General features: G+C 35.1%; 1 protein-coding gene and 1 long non-coding RNA gene across 2 annotated transcripts in view; one reads left to right on the top strand and one right to left on the bottom strand.

Moving 5' to 3' along the window:
* The window catches only part of LOC124354445 (protein rhomboid), a 160324-nt gene that overhangs the window by 59497 nt on the left and 77245 nt on the right, over positions 1-23582 (bottom strand). The gene's annotated exons all lie outside the window — the stretch shown is intronic.
* The window catches only part of LOC124354447, a 142252-nt gene that overhangs the window by 41466 nt on the left and 77204 nt on the right, over positions 1-23582 (top strand). The window contains exon 2 of the long non-coding RNA XR_006921683.1: positions 7381-7474. This is a non-coding gene — a long non-coding RNA (uncharacterized LOC124354447). The remainder of the gene's footprint in view (positions 1-7380; positions 7475-23582) is intronic.

Below are 23582 nucleotides of genomic sequence, written 5' to 3'. Positions count from 1 at the left end.
AACTATTTATTATTGTTGCGTAAGGATTTACAAATTTTACGATTTAATGATTTATGATTTCGCATTACATATTTATAAGCTTTAGCGAAATACTGTTCTCAAACCCAATGTTCTTAACAGCAACAAAAAATTAATGGTTCGACCTCGCTATAAGGGAAGGGAAAATTAAAACCAATTTGAAGCTTGGTCGTAAAAGAAATTAGCGGATAATCGAACTCAATCGATCCACCATTCCAATAAATAGCTTCACTAAACACGTAGCTCCTAGCGATAATTCAGGTAGGCTAATAAAGATTTGCAAGACAGAAAGACGACCTGGCGACTCAAACCTACGTTCGGTCCCCAATTAGGCCAATATAGTAGCGGCTGATGCGAGGGGCGAGTTTTTGTGGGGTGGATAATGATAAGGTGCACGGCGAGCATCTGCCCGCCAGCACGCGGCAGGTGGTAGGTGACTCGCCGGTAGGACCTAGGCACAGAGCACGCGTGCCACCACCCCTGGGCCGAGCCGAGCAGGGCGCAGGCGCTATCCGGCCCGATATAGATCAGGGACGCCATAAAGTGAGAAAAGTATTGGTCTCACTCCGAAGCCCTGTGGATAGTGTCCCACACACTATCACTATCGCTTTCAAGACAATTTACTGTAATAAAACACAACTATTATCGTACAAATCATCGTAAACAATAAAACTTCCATACATACTAAACTAAAAACTTAGTAAATTATATTTGAGCTAGTTCTCGAAATAATGAATATGTAACAATTAAACAGAATTATCATTAGTTTTCTAACCAATCTATTCACAACAAAACATAATTTAAATAGCGAACATTCTTTATGGATAATAGTAAGTAATATTTGATTGAAGATACATCAATACAATACACACAAAAACCTAACAGATCCACCATTAAAGTTAGTTTTGCTTAGATTCCCAGGTGACTTCGATGCAGAATAATTTTTTTTCTGGACTTAATTTGAAACAAAGAAACGTAAGGCATTTAAGTACACTTTTTTTCTTTTTTTTCTTTTCTTTTAAGCCTCAGCTTCAGCTATGTAGGCTTCGATGTACACTAGTTTATTTTCAAAGTACACACACTGTTTCATGTCTATACATTATTGGCCCTCCCCGGGATTTGAACCCGTGATCTCTTAGTTAGAGAGTCGAGACCATTAGTCTATGGAGGAGGACTTAACATTTTTAATAGGGCGAATGGAGGAGAGGACACTTGGGAAATGAATAAGAATAAGAAGACAGCAGCTGTATTGGTGTCTGGCGGTAGGTCGGCGAGGGCACGGAAGTAAGCCTAACCTCAATCTGAGGCAGCTGTCTCTGCTGGCAGGTGTCCGATCACCTGTTGCCTCCTCCCTCTAAACCAATCAGGGACCTGATCGGCAAAATCTTATCTCATTTGATAAATCTTATTTTCTTATGATACTACAGTGATATTGACTCCGGATTCAATCTTATTTTTTACAACGCGATCGATGCATTTTTCTGTGTTTCGGCATTGCCATTTCAAATTCAAACTTCAATTTTATTTTCAACTACCGAGTTATCAGTGGAGGTCTACCACATTTCTGATAGCATATAATTTTGCAATGTATAACATGCAATTAAAATTTAATCCACAAACAATTTTCTACTCTTTGAATTTATCCAATTTGTGTTAGTGATTTCCCGTTCTTCCTATTATGCTTTATTTTCGATGGAGGTTACCTCAATTGTAGCTTTTCTTGGCAGCGTGTTATTACAATAATGGCAGCAATTTGTGGAGGCCTTCACCCCTATTAGTGTTTGAACGGTGGGCAGGTTGAGAAAACGGAATTAATTTGATCGTTTAGAATCACCCCTATCATACTGGTTCTTGGTCCTTTCCTAAAAAAAGTGTATCGTATATTGATTACAAGAGATATGAACATTGGTATTAAATCTAGCAATAAAATATAAAGATCAATGTATCGATTAAAGTATTTTATCTTTACATATATTTCTTTGTATTGTATATTTGTATATTAGACCCATCAGTTTAAAATTATATGTCCTGATATTGGTCAGAGAACATCAAATATCAGTGGACACGTGTTCGCATTATTTTGCAAAAAATAACAAGTAAACAAGTAAGAAATTGTACTATAGATATTTAACAAACAATTTCCCATAAAACACTTTGCTGAGTTATTTTAAAGAAGATATATGAAAGGAAATTGTTATAAATATCGGCTTATTCCTCTACTGACACATGAAAATATACACGTATTAAATCAAAAACAGATAACAATTTCAAAGCGCTCCCATCATGGTCGGACCTAGCCGCAATTAAAACCTAGAAAAACAGTAGTGGAGCGCTCCTGATAATTGAACCCCATCAACATTTCATTACCCGGGTCCGATCGCCGATAATAAGGGCGGCCCGGGGCCCGGTGGAAGCGGTAGCCCGAGGCGGTGCGCGCGGGGCTATATTATCACCAAGGAATGCGAAGGCCGACCGACAATTTATATGGAAATACGGCGGCTAGAGAGTGTGCTATTAAATGACCAGTGACTTCACCGACAATTAACACACTCTCATCTCGAACTGGGCTTGCTCGTATCAGGTTGTGAACATCAAATGGCGTATCTCAGGGTTGCGTTTTGGGACTAATCTCTTGATTTCCTCATTTTGCATAGGAAAACAAAAATAAATACATGTTTGGATTTATATAAAGTTATAAGCAAGTTTTGGCGTATCTTAAGAGTTTTAATATATGACTATCATATAAATATTGTTTAGTATGAAAAATAATAGAACCCAAAAAATCATTTTTATTAGGCTGGAGTTAGCTTACAAAGTTTGATGAACTCATGTTTGTTTCGTAAGGGTTACATATATTGTTATATACTTATACTTATTAAGTAATAAAGGGCAGTAATAAAGGAAATATAATTTAATGTGAAATTATATTAGATCATGAAAAGTATTCCAAAGACAAGAAATTTTGTTGAAAAACTGTGAAATATTACAAATTTGATTTTAAAATTATACCGCGTGAATTTGAATTTTTCGTTTTTTGTTTTACAGTTTACTCTAATTCAAAATATCCTTGTCAAACTATAATTTACAAGGTTGTATAAATAATTATTTCTTGAGTACAGTGTTGTATACATGAAAAATATAAAAGAATCCCTTAAATGAAAAGTAATATTTTTTCACTAATAAAACAGTAGAACAAATTATCATCCTGCTCAAATAAAGATGCAAAATGCATTTTATAGAAAATTAAATCAGTTTCACAAGCCTAAATATCACCAAAAGACTCAACTGAACAGGAATGTAAATTACGCGTAGATTATGAAATGTCATTGTTCTACAAACGCACCTCTACTCAATGTTTCCTCCCTGTTGACTGATGGCAGCAACAATCCACCCACCCGAGGAATGTACCAAGTCATAATCCTTTGTCAGGACAGGCACACGTTGATGTTATTGTCACAAGTGTCATTGTTGTCACGCGGCCGGCATTGCACAACACTTCATACAGCCTTACTTTACACTTTACTGAGTGACTCTCACGAGAACTCTGAGTTCAATGGCCATAACATTTCGTGAATACATGATTTCCGTAATTAAATACCTACAATCTATTACCTATGGGTGACAAATTTCTCACAAAAATCTGAACATTAGGCCTTTCACAATTTTCTTTTGCAACTAAAACGAATTAATATTTTGAATAGTACTCGCAATAGTATTTTACTGTTAGTAACCTGCAAATATTTACTATACATTTTCCCCTTTAAAGTGTATTTACTTTCATTAGTACATACAGAGATGCTTGTATACATTACCTTTATACCTGGTCGGTAAAAATATACAGGGTGTCCCGTAACTCTCTGGACCTTTGTTCAAAATAAGCATCGGAGACCCATGTTCATATTGTGAAATATGACTGTCTTGACCTGAGCAATAACATGGTATACCTTTGTCCAGAGAGTTACGGGACACTGTTAATTAAATAGCTTCCGACCGTAATATTACGAACAATACTGTAATCCTAGTTCTTGCACGATCTTGTTGAAAAGTTCCTAAGACTTTAAAAATACGACTACGAATTTATGTATCACAAGCATCAGGTAAAATTATAATTTGTATAGTAAAAAATACAAATAATATATGTATATAATTATTTACATTTATATATACATATATAAATATTTAAATTAAGATTTAACAAACCTAGAAATTTAACTGGAAGCGGTTAAGCGTAGGATTTATTTCCAAAATTGACAGTAAAGATGAGACAACGTATTGAATAGCATAGCATAGTTTTATAAATAATTAGTTGAACATTCGCGTTAGCAATAAATTTATTGTTGTAAAATATGAAATACAAGAGGTCTCAAAACAATATCTTAGTATATTCCAGACTCTTTTTAAACCACCTTCTGGTTAATGAGACCGTTGGTACAGTTTGTAGTATTTCTGAACAGGCCGGGACGGGGCAGGTCCGGCGGCCGGCGCTGCGGCGCGTGGCGGCTCGTGCCTCTCTTCACGCGTGTCCGTCACGGTAAGGGCGCGGCGCCACGCCATGCTACCTTGACACTACCGTGTGTTGTAGTAACACCAAAACTGGATTGAGATCAAGCATTCCTACATCACCCAGTCAAATATTCAGGTTTGAACTTATCTCCAATATCAATTTTATTCATATTTGATGGAATTTAAAGTATGCTTAGCTCAAGCGTTCCTCAGTGCGTGCAGTGAAATACTCACCTCAGTGGCGGACCCAAGTGGGAGGGCTTTGGGGGCTTAACCCCTTCCCCCTTAACGACCTAGGTTAGCCCTACTCGAGTCAATGAGCGTAAGCGTTGCCCTATGCATACAGCAGAACAGCCTGCCAATGCTGAAGTCTGTGTAGTGAGTTGTGTTTTCGGGATAGAAAACCTACAATTTTGTACTCTACAAAATTTTGCGTAGGCTACCATTATTAATTTTTGAGTTATTTTTAAGAAAAGGCAATTTTTTGCTAAATTAAGAAAATTATTTTCTTATTCAAGCTCAATTTCTTTCAAAAACAAGTACTTTAAGCTGGTAAAACACTCAAAACGTATTATAGGAACATAAATAAAGTGAATTGTAAGTGGAAAAGATTTTTTCATATGGGGTGGAAGAAAGGGTGAGATTATCACTATTGTGTTCCAACGAAAATATACGAATCGACATTAAGCTCTTAATAACTTACTTAGTTTTGATACTAGAAACTTTTAACTAAAAAAATAAGACAAAAATAAAGGCTTTTTTAAAGGAATTTAAAAAAGGTTCTACAAGTTTCCCTCGAAAAATGCTTTGGTTTTTGGTTATTTACGTGCAAAACTTTATATTTTGGCATTTGATAATACTAATCAACTTTCAACAAGCAATAATTCCGTTTGTATTGGATCTGCATATTCCTTAATTAAATATACAATTGTTTTCGATTTTTTATAAGGTAAATTTTGCTATCTTCAGATTTTTCGATTAAAAAATTATTTGTCCACTTATTCACGAAAAACCTTTTGTCTGAAAACCGACAATTCACTCGCGAATAAGTCGAAAAGTATTGACTTTCAGAAAAAACTTCTTAGAACAAGAGTTGCTTAGAATTAGTAAATATATCGATTTTCAATGAAAAATTGCTCACTCCCGAGAAGGGGTGGCATCCACACCCAGGGATAAAGCAGCCGCCCGCAGGATAGGCTTAAAATAGAGGAGAAGTAGAACCTAAATAAAATTTTTTACGAAAATCGGTGCTGAGTGTAATAAATACACAGCAAATGGTGATTGGCTCGACTATATATGTGCATTGCGCTTCTAATAGCTTTACATGGCGTTATCAAATGCGTCTTAAGTTCCGTCAACCAGAAACTGCTTCGGAATAGTGGAGAAATTGAATAAACTGAGTGTTGCTAATAATTCGAATTCCTGGCAAATTTTAAATTTTCAAGTTTAAATTTAGTAAACATTCTCATAACAATGTTCCTCTTTAGAGCATCTTAAATTTTTTGTAATGTCTGAAGACAATCTCATTTTCTATACTTTTCTTAATTTTGGATATTTTTTGTCATCTTTCCAAAATGTAATGTCAATCATTTAAACGGTCTTGACTTAATGATTGAAAATTGTGTACTACTATAACCTAACAAAATTTGAAAATTGGGTTTGAATTGTGCACCTGATGAGACTATGGGATCAATGTCATCTAGATTACATTTCTTTGCAGTCTAGGTGTCTCTGATGTCGAAAACGTAGACAGTTTGTCTTGAACGTCTTCGTCGCCGACTGTTTTGGATCTCTTCAGATGGATGTTGATTTCACATTCCAGGAGTCCACAGCGTTAGACTTCAGACGCTGCACGAAAGTGGAAGGTGAAATGGAACTGAACTCAACATTCGTATTGAATCAACCCGTCCTACCACTGCTGTACGTTATGTGTAGCCAACAAAATTCTTCTAATATTAAAAACATAATGTTAAAGCTATATTAACGACTGTGTATTGATTTCAAAATCGATGTTGAGTGTTACTTGATAAAAATAAAACAATATTTAGGGAAAAGTGATTGGAGATCAAGCATTTCAAATAAATAGGAAAATCAAGAGGTAATGGAAGTATAGAAGCTTCATACTATAACGATGTATACCATAGAATTATGATCGTATGGATAAGCTACTTTAAACTGTTATTCTTCAGTATTAATATTTTCTATTTTTTTTACCGCATAAATACACCTACAGGAAATACATGCACAAGAATCCAAGATACTCTAAAATGAGTTTTGCACAACAATTGAAATGTAAATGCTTTTACATGTAAACAAAGGTATTGGTAAATGAGTATACACTTTTAGAACTTTATGTTTATTTCCTACCAGAAAATCGTCGTCGCAGCAAAGAAATGGTCAGGTAGCTTAATTAGTAACTCCAGCTCAATCTTGCAAAGTAAACGTTTACCACGTTTATAGTGTGCATGGTGTTCTGTTCTAATAATATAACTGTTAGCTTTATTTACAAGTATTTTACATAATGACTAATTTATCTTACTAGATCAATAATAGAATTGTCTATTTCGATTGATTTATCTGGAATATGAGTGTGAATCGGGAATACTTTCAAAAGTTACAATATTTACATTTAGATTAATCAATACGAATATATGTATAGCAGCGATTTTTATAATATCTATTCAATACGATATTATGACAAAACAGCAGGAACATACTATACCTGGTAATATAAAATTTTATTTTATTTTCTAGCAACACAATAGATGTTTTTTATGTTATATTTCAAATGTTTATAATTTAATGTGTTAAAATTAATTTTTGTTCATTCATGTAAAACTAATATTCGAATATTTCTAGAATTTATCTTCGAACTCAGAAAAAATGTGCTTAAGGCCTGCCCAGTAACCTGGAGTAAATTCTCAACCCTCTGTACTTCTCTACCATCTGAAAGGTAACAGTCACGTCTGCCATGTTTACATACGTCTGTTAACAATTACAAATTTATTTCTAAATATTATTTATGTTCACGATATTATTATTGAATTTTATAATGTTGCAATGAACCAGTCGATATATTCGCATCACTTGTATGAAGTATGAAGCACGTTTAAGAAAGTCTATCCAGTAAAGATTTAGCTGGACGAAATTGAAATGTTTATTGTTGACAGCTAACATTGTTAAGATCTGATTGATGCCCGTCTGTCTGTCTGTCTGTCTGATAAACTGTTGAGGGCTGTCTATAAACTGTCTAGTATAGTGTCTGGAAAGCCATGACATACTGTTGATAACTTACTTATCACTCTCAATCCCATATATCGCACCGTCCTATCTTCTTTTGTTGCAGACGGTTTGTAAAGTTGATTCACCCATAGCGCTCGCTGGCTTGACCTCACGTCGCCTAACGCTGGTGGAGGGGGGGGGGAATTACAATCAAATTAGGCCTAAGTGCTAAATAACTAATTATTTTCAGAATGGAGATGGATTTGGTCCAAACACTCCATTGTTGTTTCTGCCACACAAAATAATAAAATAGGTAAATATGAAGCCTGTGTAACGTTTGAGTAAAGATAAATAACTACTTTGTATTCTATTGTCTGGCAACACATCCGGGTAAGGAATGACAAACTGTAATCTACATAGTATTTGTAAAACTTATGACGAATTATATCACTCAAATGTGAGGATTGTCAGACAGAGAGCTACACAATTGGCTCACTTTGGATTGCTACTTTGTATTCGTAAAACTTTTGCAAAATTGGGCCACTTCTCATTGATAAAGATAGCTACTTTGTATTCGTAAAACTTCTGCAAAATTGGGCCACTTCTCATTGATAAAGATAGCTATTTTGTATTTCGAGGCATTGGGCCGTGCGAACACTACAGGTTACTCGACAGAGATGCCAAACTGGGCCAATGATATGTCTAGATTATTAGACGGATAGAGGAAATGGTAGACCATGATATCAAACAGATATGTTCAAACTAATACACATTGATTTCGTATGACTTCCGACAAAGTGGGCAACAATAAAACGGGCCCTGTAAGTCAGTAGGTGGTAGTGGCCCCTTATTAACTGCGCAAATGAAAACCGTATGTGAACAACTCGACTTCCTACTTAATCATGGAGATTTCCAAATTCCTGTCAAGAACTTGGTAGTCCAGGACTAAGCACTGCTCTATATTGACTACATACTCTCTTACAAACTCGTAACAAAGCGGTGTGTGAAAGTTCATTTCGTAATAGAAGTGTACTATTTTTAAATAATTTACGCATGGAATAAATACAGTTATCAGATGAAATTATAAAATATTTATTGTTCTAAAATATGGCTATTTGGTGGAATTCTCGAGAAATCCTTACAGAGTTGACTTCTACACGGTTTCATAATGGTCGGATAATATAAATTAGTATGAAGAAAATAAATCAACAAAATAGACGGTAACAACTTATCGTTATGATTGAAGTATCGCAATTATTTCCACTTTACATTTTGTTTTAATCTAAAAAAACTTGTGTCCTCTCGAGTAGCGAATATGTCTTGTTTGATACGTTGCGGTGAGCACTGAAGTATATTTGCCATATCTTTGCCTTTACTTGGGGAATCGAGGAGAAATTAATCTTCTTATATTTCGTCAAGAAAGGGGGGCAACAAAACCTTTTCTGTTTTTGTCTACTGAATGTTTGAAAACTCAAACAAAACATCGAAAATGTGATGAAATGGATTATACAACTGTGTTTTCTACTTATTATGTTCCATCTGATTTCATGTAGCAATTGTTATTATCTACTGCACAACAGTAAAACATCCTGAACAATTATACGTCTACTTTCGCTACTCCTATAGAACTTGTTGTTGAGTGTGGGAAACCTTTAAATCTTGCACAGATTCCTGTACTGAAACGCCAAAGACATTAAAACGAAGCTGGCACTAGAGTTAGAGGCACCAGCGGATATAAAACAAGGAAAGAGGTTTATGAACTAATAACTTTTACGATTTTAAATTATAACTACTCTGCTATACAAGTATTATATGAAAACACGCGAGTGCTTGCCGCTGAGTCGACTGCGACTATCGATTTTTCGCAATCCTGGAGAGATTTTCGTTCTGGTTTTAGAGTTAGAAAGTAAGCACTGCAAATACAGCTTTCCCTGGATTATTTATATTTTTGAGGTTTAAAAAACAAAATTCATGACATGAGGATGGACATCGAGCTTGTATATAGTTAACATACACTGGTACAACTGCGAAAGCTTATCACTTACTCTAAGAGTGTAGTGGGTTTAGTCACACCGGCTCCCTTAACTGAATATCCCGCTGCAACGAGTGGTGGGTTTACCAATGCGCTCATTAGGTTCAAGTCTACAGGGTTGAGGAACTCAAACTAATCATAAGTTCAGACTAGTTTCAACGCAAATGCAGAAATTCTATCTGTATGAATTTGACGTTGGTAATAAGCGGTTATCGTAAAAAGGCAAGAAAATGTCACTGAATTATTCCACTAACAATGACATATAGGTTACTATGTTGTGCACTAATAACTCCTAGGTCCCGAGAAAGTGAAATCCGCCAATGGCTTGCGTCACTCCCGGAATACACGTCAGGGAGAGACCGGTGTATCTGACTGAACTCGTGGTTTGATTGACTCTGCCCACTACAGACCTGGAGTTGCCAGGGTCGCCACAGCTCGGATGTCCGCCCGGGCCATTCAGCGGGCGACAATGGGCCTCTGCAGGACCCGAGCTGCGCCGGAAGCCCGACAATACGTGGCCAGGTGTATCCGGCGGCACGCGCGCTTCCGGTATCCGGTATCACATCCATTCACTCCTACAGGAGCGCGTTCAGGGTGGGCCGCGCCGCGCCGACTTGAATAAGTCCTGGAGGAAGGGAAAAGAAGGGGACCGGTGATTTGAGAGGGCGCTCGTGACAAAACTGGAATTCGTTAAGTTTCAATCTGCATCGACAGCGTCCCTCGTCTCTATTCGAAAGCTTGCATTTTTCAAATTTTAATTGTCATTTGATAAGAAAAATAGAATCATATTTTCCATTTGAGAAGGCCATAGCATTTATTCTATTATACCCTTCTTGTGAATTTCGAATTCAATCAGGATATCCTAACAGAAAACAGTACAATGTAACCTTATAATACTTCATGCTAAATAAAATTTTAATGGGTTTTCATGGATTAAATTTAATTAATACAGATAAAATTAATAATACGAGTAAGTTGTACTAAATCAGTCTAACATTTTCTAAATTTTCGTATGTACAATGATTTATATGATTTTCGTTCTGCCTTCAGACGGATGATAGAATGTTAAGCAAATGTCGTAGTCAGTGCCTTTCCTGCCCTTCGGTGAGTTTCTCTAAAGCTAAACAAATATAACTTCTATGTCTATAAAGATTTATACAATTGCTAGATACTCTTACCTTATGATGGTTCAAAATTTTCAATTTTATTTTGTTCCAAAGAGTAGAAAATTGACTTATTTACAAAATATGTGATTTACGAACAAAACTATGGTTTTTTTTGTCTACTAAGTTTAGATGTAATTAATTTTATATGAATTATCGGTGGAAACTATCAACATACAAAGTTTAAAATATTTTTTGTAAACGTACTGTTCAGAACGACTTAAAATACTGATATTAGTTCTTGTAAAACACTTTTTTATTTTTTGACGTTTTTTAAGTTATGTACGCCGTATATACAACATTACAACTTTCTAAGAAAAAAATCAACGTTCGTTTGAATTACCACTAAAAACATATTTTTAACACAAAATAACACGCTTGTTTCTGAAACGAAATAAAAGTTTACTAAAAAAAACTTTCACACTTTATTTATAAAAAAATAAATGCCTGTATACAGAATTACTAGGTTTACGGATTCAACATTCGAATTATTTTCTATAGTTAAAATATATGGTATTTGCTGCATTCTTATATTTTTCAGCCTTCGAATAGTATTGGTATATTTGTTATTATAAATATTGTAAGCTGGTTTCCAGCCTATATCTCCCGTCCTCATGAGCCACTGGCATGTGTGGGAATCTCATTATAAAGAATGAGGGGCAGAAGAGTCGGTGCAATATAAGGTCGAGAATACTGATAAAATGTGTTGTGGTCACAAACGGATTTAGAGCTACGATGTCTCCAACGCAGGCCCGAGTCCGCGGCTTTAGACCGGCTCTTCTTAAAATTTAATTAATTTATTGTGTCTCTGATCATGAATGTAATTACATTGTATTTATCTAATAATAATTTAATTTTTGTTTTATTGACACCATGAATTGCATGCAACAAATTAATCAAGAATTAACAAATGTTCTTCAGCAGCGAGGCATGATGTCTTACTATCGCAGACCTGTGATCCTAGGCTAGGAGATGTTTGTTAATTGTTTGATGTACATTACCGGAAAGAGACGTCTCCCGCCGGAAGTGACGTCAATGTTACATCACATGCCGGAAGCTGGGATAGCCTCGGACAACAGCTACACCCGCGGCCGATGACGACAGAAGAGCGGTTTCGAAACGTTGCGTTGTATTGCTTCGCTTTAGTGGTATAAATCATGCGTAAGTGTAATATAGCTGTAACATTTTTATAGAAAATAACATGACATTATCAGATACATAATATTTCAAATACATTTTTGACAAGAAGGGAGTCAACCTGTAAAGAAGATGTAAAATATTGTATTATTATTATTATTAAAATTTAATAATAACACCGACATTGTAAACATAACCAATTTTATAAAAGACGAGATTTAAAGTTCTGAAGTAGGCACTCTTTAACCGAAGTAGGCTTCTTGGTCCTACGTATGTATATATTTTTTCTTCGTCAGGACAAGACAAACTCTACTATAGTACTGGAAATATCTTAGACCTGAAATAAGTGATAAAGGATAGAAATAGACGCTTTTTGACCGAAGTAGGTTTTCGCAAGACTGGTATAACGCAAAACTTTAATAACGATTATTATGGAATGTTGCATGACCTTAATAAGGATTTCCCCCTTAAACCGAAAGTACAAACAAAAAATAAAAATATTACTTAAAGTAATAAATTGAACTGCAATAAATAAAATAAAAATTACCACTACAATAATAGTTTGTAGATACAAATCTATTTATAACTGCAATAGAATTAAAAATCTAGGAACGTTATGTGCCGCACATAAACATATTTAATTTGAACAGTAGAAACACTCTTATTGTAATTAATTATAATATTGGATGATGCAATGTGAATAAACATAAACAACACTGAACAAATTGTTTGAGTTTTTAAACAATTTTATGTAGAAAGTGTGTGAGTGTGTAGAAACACGAAAGATATGAACAAAATAAAATAATAAAAAACCAAAATAATATATAACTAAATAAATATATAACTAAACTATGTAAATAATACAAAACTGTTTATATATATATATATATATATATATATATATATATATATATATATATATATGAAAGGTACTTTTTAATGCCTCTATACATAAAACCTGAACGATTATTAGTTAAGTCAGCGAACAAACAAAACATAATATATAAATAGTCTACCACAGATAAATATGTAAATTTATAGTAGATATATATACATAGTAAATAAACATAGCGACGCCAGGTTTGGAGAACGATTACTTGATCTTTGGGAATCGGATTAGTGTGACAGACACCTGAAGTGTTTTGGCTAACACTAACACAGCAAACAATGATATGAGTATTGAAATTGAAAGCTGTAACAAAACGCTCCTATTAGTTTATTGTCAAGGCCTCAATAGAGGTTGAGAAGCTATTTAAACCGATAGGCACGTGATACCACAGTGCTGATTACATGGCTTCAGCACTTTGATGACAAAGTTACATACCTAATAATAAACGGACATGTAGGGTGTTCCTGAATCTATCTAAAACTTGTCGTGAGCGTCTTGTGAATGTGAAAATATTTTTTTCACACACATGATTCAATAGTATTTTCTTTCAAAGCCATAAAAGTCGTCCTCAACAATCGATATATAGCTCAGAGTATCTGCACCCCACTTGTCAAGACTTTTAGTTTTATGGTCATTTTTTACCGTTTTTGATATTACAAACTTAAAAGTAGAGTATTCGTACATTCCTTTATGAACTTTATAGTCATGTTTTTTTTTTCAAAACTCAATTCCAACACAAAAAATCAAATACTCTTAAATAAGATTCACATATTGGAATGTCTTAATTCTAATTTGTACCTATGTAACAAAAATGTATCTTTTACATAACATAATTTGGTAACAGAAATAAACATTCATAGACACTATCTTTGAGTGACCCTACGTAAGTGGAGGTTGTTGCGCACTTACGTCATTACAAGAAAAGGTCCTTAGTGTAATTTCACACTTAAAGTAAGCTCCCGAGATTTTTTACACAAGTTTAGAAACACCCTGTATTCAACTTCTGTACAGATACCTACTCCTTTCCAGGTACTCAGTATTTAGTTTACGCCTTCCAAAAGTTGCATAAAATACAAGTAAATAATATCCTCTGTTTTAATTAGCAGGATTAAAGGTGTATAAGTATTCCGGTTCACACCGTGTTGGAAACATTGCTAACACAATACACCCTTGAGGTATCTGGACCTCTAAGTGGAGAGTCATCTTCAAACAACCATTACATACATATCTGCGGGAGAGTGAGGATGATTGTATCACTGAACAATCAGACCAATGATCAATAAGACTGGTAGGAGTAGTAATACATATCTGCGGGAGAGTGAGGATGATTGTATCACTGAACAATCTGACCAATGAGCGATCAGACTGGTAGGAGTAGTAATACATATCTGCGGGAGAGTGAGGATGATTGTATCACTGAACAATCTGACCAATGATCAATCAGACTGGTAGGAGTAGTAATACATATCTGCGGGAGAGTGAGGATGATTGTATCACTGAACAATCTGACCAATGATCAATCAGACTGGTAGGAGTAGTAATACATATCTGCGGGAGAGTGAGGATGATTGTATCACTGAACAATCTGACCAATGATCAATAAGACTGGTAGGAGTAGTAATACATATCTGCGGGAGAGTGAGGATGATTGTATCACTGAACAATCTGACCAATGATCAATAAGACTGGTAGGAGTAGTAATACATATCTGCGGGAGAGTGAGGATGATTGTATCACTGAACAATCTGACCAATGATCAATAAGACTGGTAGGAGTAGTAATACATATCTGCGGGAGAGTGAGGATGATTGTATCACTGAACAATCTGACCAATGATCAATAAGACTGGTAGGAGTAGTAATACATATCTGCGGGAGAGTGAGGATGATTGTATCACTGAACAATCTGACCAATGAGCGATCAGACTGGTAGGAGTAGTAATACATATCTGCGGGAGAGTGAGGATGATTGTATCACTGAACAATCTGACCAATGATCAATCAGACTGGTAGGAGTAGTAATACATATCTGCGGGAGAGTGAGGATGATTGTATCACTGAACAATCTGACCAATGATCAATCAGACTGGTAGGAGTAGTAATACATATCTGCGGGAGAGTGAGGATGATTGTATCACTGAACAATCTGACCAATGATCAATCAGACTGGTAGGAGTAGTAATACATATCTGCGGGAGAGTGAGGATGATTGTATCACTGAACAATCTGACCAATGAGCGATCAGACTGGTAGGAGTAGTAATACATATCTGCGGGAGAGTGAGGATGATTGTATCACTGAACAATCTGACCAATGATCAATCAGACTGGTAGGAGTAGTAATACATATCTGCGGGAGAGTGAGGATGATTGTATCACTGAACAATCTGACCATTGATCAATCAGACTGGTAGGAGTAGTAATAAATATCTGCGGGAGAGTGAGGATGATTGTATCAGTGAACAATCAGACCATTGAGCGATCAGTATGGCCTCTTTATGACAGGCTGGCGGGTATTTGAGGCTCTGAGACTGTCTTATTTATTTTAGGAGCTCTTAAAGCTATTTTCCTTTTTCATTGTTCCTCACTAGTCTTATATTATCTTTGTGTAATCATATGATATTTTTGTAAATATTTTTATTTTGTAGAATTCTATTGAATATTTGGTTTAGTAACTATGCTTTGTTATAATCAACTATTAGTTAGTTAATAATTTTCAATTGTTACTAACTTTTAATTGTTAATTTTATATGAACACATTAGGCATTCGAAACAACAATTCTGGGAAATCAGCCATAGCTTGAAAGTCTATGTATGGTGATGAGACTTATGATTTAGTATATTTCTCAAGTATTTGCTAAGAAAAAAATGATGATGGCTTAATACTTTGGATCACTCTGTAACCACGTAGGAATAAAAAATTAAGAAACCTTTAACATGTTCAGGATTATCATCTATAAATCCGGAAACATACTTCACAAATTCCAAAATATCCTACATGCTCTCAGAAATGTCTTAACTATTCCCGGAAATACACATTGTAAATTTAGAAATGCCGGAAATCTAATTAAAACATTTTAAATAAAAAAAAAAACATTTGAAATTCCGGAAGCATACTATGCGGATCCAGTAAAAATCTTATTATAAATCCTGGAATATGTACAATCCTTGAATATATTATAAATTCTTGAATATATTATAAATCCTTGAATATATTACAAATCCTGAATTATATTATAATCCCTGGAATATATTAGAAGTCCTGGAATATATTGTAAATCCTGGAATATATTATAAATCCTGGAATATATTATAAATCCTGGAATATATTATAAATCCAAAATGGTCTTCACAAATTTTCAAGAAAATCTCCAAATTCAGAAATTTCTTTTAATATCTTAAAACTGCTTTGCGAATTAAAAACACACATTTCAAAACAAGGAACGTTTTAGCAACCCTAAAAATAAATAAGATTATTAAAAATACTCTGGAATCGAATTGGAAAAATCCAAGGAGGTGAGGGTTATCCAAGCATCACCATACTAACGACACATGTCATTCACGGATAACAATAACCGGTTTATTTCTATCGCTCTCCCCCCTCGGGATGACAAGGAGGACGTTGTTCCTGGGGCGGAAGGAAGTGCCAGATGGGTTAACCGGGAGAGGCGGAAGGTCAGGGATCAGGGAGGTCGAAGCTGTTTGCTAATTACCCTAGAGAAGTTTGATGGGGAGAGTTTTGAAAACCCCAACACTCTCCAAGTTGAGTGACAACACATGTCAACACGGCAGTTGGTGTGGTGGGGGGAGGGGGGAGAACCTGAGGTGCACTTCATTCTGATTCCTCTTCAGAAACTCTCGCGGCATTTTCTTTAAAGTCGCCTGAGTCACTGTGTCGATTATGAATTCAAGTGGGCAAGTAATTTTGTATGGTTGTGTGCTAAATTTACTTTATATAATGAGTTTAGATTTTTGCCAAACTTTCAACAGTTGCAACTCTTTTATTTGATGTCTTGTTTGGCAGCTTGTCGGTCTGATTAAGCCGAACCGAATATTTACCACAGTAGAATACTTGGTGAAAGGAAAATTAGTGCACTTCCTTGATTCTTCCTAAACAAAAGACGTTAAATTTTGAACGGGGGTATCTTTTTTCAAGTTTTTACTCATCCCAGAACTGACTCATTTTTAGTAAGTTTTTATCTTGAAAATACCGACTACTGTTTATACGAAATACTTTTATACAGTTATACTACTTTTAAAAAATAGCTACTTTAAGGGCGTCCGACCCAAAAATATTTTATTTTATTCGATTTTCAGTTTTTGGTTGATTATTATTATTCTCTGAAATCTCCTCTTTAAAATAATATACAATACTTAATAAACAAAAAAATTTTTATATTTGAAAAAAAAAAATTGTAAACACATATCACTCAGTGTTTAGACGAGATTTTGAGCCTCTTGTAGCAATATGTTTCATACATACTGATTATTCATAGAAATGATACACTTTCGTTCTGTTGTAGTTTTGTGTTGGTAACACCGAATGACAGACAAAAAACAGCAGACAGCCAAGTTTGTTTACTTTCTTTATTTATTAAAAGGTCCATATAATACAGGGCGTTTGATAAATCAATACCCATCTTTTATTTTAAATATAAGAATATATTTGTATGGTATAAATTTTGCCAGACATGAAAAGGAAGATTCATTTATAAGATCTCTTCCCAATAAACCATTGAAGTATAGTTCAACATGTACTTTAGTGTTGGAAACATTTTCCAACCGCGGTCAGACATCTGCCACTGAGGTTTCCAGCATCTGTGGTAGAATGTTTGTTAACACTTCCCGTATTCTGTTTTCGATGTTTTCATAAGGTCCACCTCTGTCTATCCATTTTTTAAACGCCTGTTCAGCCATCTTGTGACATAGCCGTGGTTAGTGTTTAGAGCTGACAAAAAATTGGGGACTGACTTATCAAACACCTTGTAGGTGGGCTGCTATTAATCTGGATTTAGCCCAAATCTCAGAGTCATAGAATTATATATGGTCTCATTTTAAGAAACGTCTACTTATTTAAACAAAAACCAAGAGTTTTGTTTTGGTTGATTTTGTTTTTCTAAAAATTCAAGATAGAATTTCACGAGTTAAATTAACCTCGTGATATTAAAGAATCAGATTAAAGAAAACTCGCACATGTATGTATACGATTTAAGAATTTTTTAAGAATTTCTTCTAAACCTAGAATTTGCGTAACAATTTATATTTTTATAGGTAATATTGATATACCAAGTCTTATGCTTTACAAGAAATGGTTAAAAAATATATTAAACTGATCCGGGACTTTTCAGGTACACTGTATATTACTATTTCATTATAGACGATAAACTTTTATTTTTAAAATCCTGGTTGGAAGAGGCATCTCGATTTCAGTCCTGCAAGAGCAACGCTTAACGATAATAATCTAGAGTTTTGGGAGATCCTAAACTAAAATGTTATATCACATTTTACGAAATAGCTAAGGCATCTGTATGTGTGTAAGTCTTACAAAACTGTTTAATCTGGGGGTAGTAAAGATTATTGTCTGTGGATTTTCATATATAACATTTTCTACAATAACCCGTTTATTAATAAGTAGTAAATCTGGAAGTGTTTATCTTGATCCAGTTGATATACTGTGCGCAACAGACGCCTTCAAGGCAGATGACGCAATCCTACTACAGGCGAAAGCGTTACGTCACATGAGTTGGCTGGCGCCTTTACTTGTTTACTAACAATCTTTGGTAATTATTTAATAAGAACTATAATTGCTTTTTTAATGTCAGTGAGTTGAGGAACAGTACTTCGCCTCTAGTAGGCGTGGGACTTTTTTACAGAAATATAAACGGATCGTAATGTTGCTTCATAAAACCACATAATTACAATAAATGTTTACTTATTTAGCTTTCTGCAACAAACGTTATTATTCAAAAAAGGGTACATATAAAATAACAAACGGAAATTGTGACATGCTTTAAGTAAAATTATTGAAAAATCTTAGAGCATTGGAAAGAAGTTTCAATTATTATCTCTAGTAAATGAGTACTACATTGTGAACTGCCTGATGATGGAATCATTGATTCCGAAAGACCTTAAGCAATAAAACAGTAATATTGGAAAATATCGTATAATTTACGAGTGATAACTAAATGGTTAGTTATTGAGTAAATGATATAGGAGTAGGCCTACATGAGACATAACTTAGAATAATAAAATAACTATAGCATAGTTAGTTATATAATTATGGAAAATAATTGTTGTATTAGAATTTATTGCCTTCATACAAAAATGTATGAAGCCATGTCCCGAAGTACAATAATAATTTTGGTTGTGCTATCATGTTCAACCATTACTGTTTTAAAAATCTCACTAACAATTTGATATTGCAAGAAGTTTTAAATCAACGAATCCTGAAAATAAAAGTACCTCATGGTCGTAAATGACGATAAAGAATTCCAAACATTAATTTTTAACACTTTATTGCTAATTTTACTAATAGTTTTGTTATAATACAACTAGCTGACACGCTTCTCTGTAGCTTGATTGTTATACTATTAATATTAAGTATAAACTAAGCATTATTATGTATTGTTTTCCAACAGGTATTAAGCAGGTATAGAAAATAAAATAAAAATAAAAGATAAGTTATTGAATAAAGGTTTGAGTAGGACTGGCTGATAGGAAATTAAGTAGTTTTAAAAACATTACATAGGGTAAACATTTTACATAATTAAGAATAGTTAATACTCGAAAAGTGAACAAATAAAATAACAATGTCAGGATATGAGCGTGACATTACGGATTCAAAATTTGATCCTTCCTGTGGGGGGGACGTCCAAAGGTCGTTTCGTCCCGATGGTGGCGGGGGGGAGTAGTAGAAAGGATAGCTAGCACAGCCACATTCAAATATCTAATTCGCATGCAGAACGCCGGCAGAAACGCATGTCATGGAACTCTTTGTCGATTTTCAGGGGTTCAAAGACTCAATAACATGTTTGTGGAGAGGAAACGTGCCATTGCCTCTGTTGACGGCACTGCATTACAAAACTGAACAGTGAAGTCTCCGCGTCCTCATCTCAGTTTGGAGTTGAAAATCAAGAGACAGTACTTAGACGACTAACCATTACCACGGTAAACGTTAGGACGGTGGCATCGTAGGTCTCCACTTACAGTTTAAATTTATTTTGTAAAATGCTGTGGGCCTGGAGTGTTTAAACTGTAGTGTCTTTAAACTGCCTGGCCAAGTACCCGTCTTTAAAATTTATTGTGACATCTAACGTTTATTGTGTTTAGCGCTTTACACAATGTTTTGAGTTTAGTTAAATATCATAACCAATAAGGAAGGGATAGCCTAAGACGGAAGGACATTACCTCGGTCCTGCTCTCACACGGTGTTGTGGTCAAGTTCCAACCAGCGAGGGCTCCGGTACCGACCCGGTGAAGATCTTCACAATGGACATACCGTAGTTAATTATAAACTACGCCGCAACATCTGGGACCCTCCAAAGTACACGAGCATCAGCGGTCTCCGCCCTGGGGTTCCCTACAGGATCGTTCACTTTTCAAAAACACAATCACGTTACCTTCATAGCCGAGACATCTTTATAGAGACTGAGTAAACTATATTGCCAGCCTGAGTTGTGTGCCTGAGATTTTCTGGCAAGGAACAGATCTCTCCATAATTTAATGAATTGCCTAAGTTATATTCATCCACATTAAAAGTAGTCCCGCTATTGGTATTGTGTTTTGGAATATGAGAAAAACTTAAGCTCTGTCTTCAGCTTCCTCTACTATACTCTGTATCACAACTACGTATCTGTGGTTTCTATGATTTTAGTTTATCCTAGTTTCTAGATAAGGAGGTCTGGATTGATGTTATCTTTTGAATTTCTTCAAACACCAGATTCAAATTCCTCATATTCAAAAACACAATACCAATAGCGGGACTACTTTTAAAGTGGATGAATATAACTTAGGCAATTCATTAAATTATGGAGAGATCTGTTCCTTGCCAGAACATCTCAGGCACACAACTCAGCCTGGCAATATAGTTTACTCAGTGATCGCGGGGTCCTAGAGTGACTAGCCTTGGTTACGGGTAGGAAGAATGAGTGCATTGGTGTGAAATTATGGTTATTCTCTTCTCGTTTTTACTTTAATTTATTCCACAACTGTTATTAAATTATGTTGTTTTTCTATGTTTATTGGTAATTTATAACAAGTAAGCAAGAGTAATATATTGTATAATAAGCTAAGAATAGTTTGTTTTAGTTTAAATAACCATGCATGATGTTATTATTTCTACATATTTATGTATCAAAGCAGTCATAATACTAAGTAGTTTTAGTGTTGGAAAGTTAATTTTTATTTATTTATACTTTCTGAGTTAAATAGTGTTTTTCATTTATATAATTTTCTATTTATATTTAGAAACGCAGGTCAAGTATAAAAAAGGAGCTAATGCTCCTGACTTCACATCTAAAAATACAGAGTTTATTAATTCATTTATTTGCCTATCACTTGGTACGGTATCGGAGTATTCGGGATTATCGTCTCGGAAACACAGTCGGGTACATTTACAGTAAATTTTCTTTTTTAAATGGAGATCGGTTTTGGGGTCTAGGATCCATGCCGGCGAATATAAAGAAATATGTCCTGGTAAAGTATATTACGAGAGTGGTTGCTATGGGCATTGAAATCTACCTAAAAAGGAGTGGCTTAGATAAATCCATTAACTCTACACAATCAATTTATTGGTACAAGAATTCTAACAATCACTCAAGACTTTCGTCGTAAGATCAGGCTATTTTCTCTGGACGACCAAGAGGCGGCAGGGTCCAAGGGTAAAGAGATAGTCGAGTGATATCCCGAGTCAATATTGGCTCATCGATTTCGGCCCTCTGGCACCCGACCTGTGGCCCTTGGCGGCGGTGAAAGGGCGCCACCGCGGGTGTCCAAGGGCCGAGAGCACGTACGGCCGCCCTCGCCAATCGTGACTGCACATACACCGCCGTGATTGGGAAGGTAGGGCGGACAAACACCGGTCCCCAGTTTCCCACACCTCACCGTCGTAAAGGTTCGTTTCGGCGCGATTTATTGGAAGAAAAAAGGAAACTAAAGTGTCAAAACTCATTGGGCAGGGAGGCATTATTCCGTCACGTACTCATCCGTAGTTCTGAATGAATCCGGGTCATGGATTGTGCCGCGCCTACTCTATTGTTGGCGCATTGTTGGGAGTTTTAGACATTTGCTGCACCGGGACAGCCGTATGCGAATTGTTTTTTCTGCCAGTCCCAAACTATAATATTTACAATATCGGCACGGCCGCATACACGATCTCCACCAACATCCTACGATCGGTTTGTTTCTTGTGACAAAGGTACATGTTCATTCCGCACATGTTCATTGTTTTTTTGAAACATTCATGTTTTGGAATCGGGTTGTTCCAAAATGGACATTTCCAATATAAGCGTGAGTATACAATTGTTTCGAGTTCAGTTAGTGTTATCAAATGTTTGGAAAATGGCATTACTGGGAAATTGGTTCTACATTTTTTTAATCGCAAATTAATAAAATTATGGAGGATCCCTGCAGACCGACTCTGGCTCGAAGTCTGGAAGAACTCTCAGCGTTTATTATTGCACAGACAAATAGATAACTTTTATATTTTAAAATATCACAAACATTTGAAAAAATGAAAGTTGGAGGTATTTATTGCATGCCTAGGTTTGCGACTCGATTGTAAATGTTTCAGAAATAAATATATATTTAAAAAATAACACTTCACTTTTTCTCCCTATGCTGATATTGAACTTTGTATATGTATAAAGTAACAAAAAATATGTGAAATATGAACAAGGATTTTAAGTAGAGTACACTACACCAGGTGTAGATCAACAAGATTCGCTGGAGGTTTATGCAAAATATCAGGTGTATAAGGTCATTTCCTTCTCGAGATTTCCTGAGGACGGACAGACAATCAGACAGAAAAAATGTTTACAGTCCCCAGTCACACGGCAAAGAAAACCTGCAAGTCTACAGAGGTATACTTAAATGAAGGTTATCAAATCCCATGGATAGTCTAAAGTCTAAAAAGGGTCTTGCCCATCATCAAACACTACGTTGCCAAAATAGAAATGACGTCACATGCTAAATTTCAAGTCAGTAGCTCAATTCGGTAGATATCCAACGATAAACAGACATACAGAAGAGGCATTTTTACGGACACTTTAGTGACAGCTAAGCAAAAACATTTCAAATTTATAGCTCAATTCATTTTTTAGATATCACCCTAAGTTGTAGGCTTTGTTAACGTTCAACCAAAGCCCATGGAAGGACGTGCACAATCATCAAATCCTAGCTTGTCTTTATATAAAGAAACTGATACAACGGAGTATCGAAGGGCGCGAGACGACGTAGCAGAAATCTTACAAACCAATCCTCCAAATATATAAGTTATTAAAATATAATATATATGTACTTTTAATATTATATATATATATATATATATATATATATACTTTATAATATGTATACTTTTAATATGTATGTACTTTTACATTCTACGATTGTCTCGATTTCTAC

Source organism: Homalodisca vitripennis, chromosome 2 (assembly GCF_021130785.1).
Source record: "Homalodisca vitripennis isolate AUS2020 chromosome 2, UT_GWSS_2.1, whole genome shotgun sequence".
Taxonomy (NCBI): domain Eukaryota; kingdom Metazoa; phylum Arthropoda; class Insecta; order Hemiptera; family Cicadellidae; genus Homalodisca; species Homalodisca vitripennis.
Note: the sequence above shows the minus strand (reverse complement) of the source record. Positions and strands in the feature narration are given on the sequence as shown.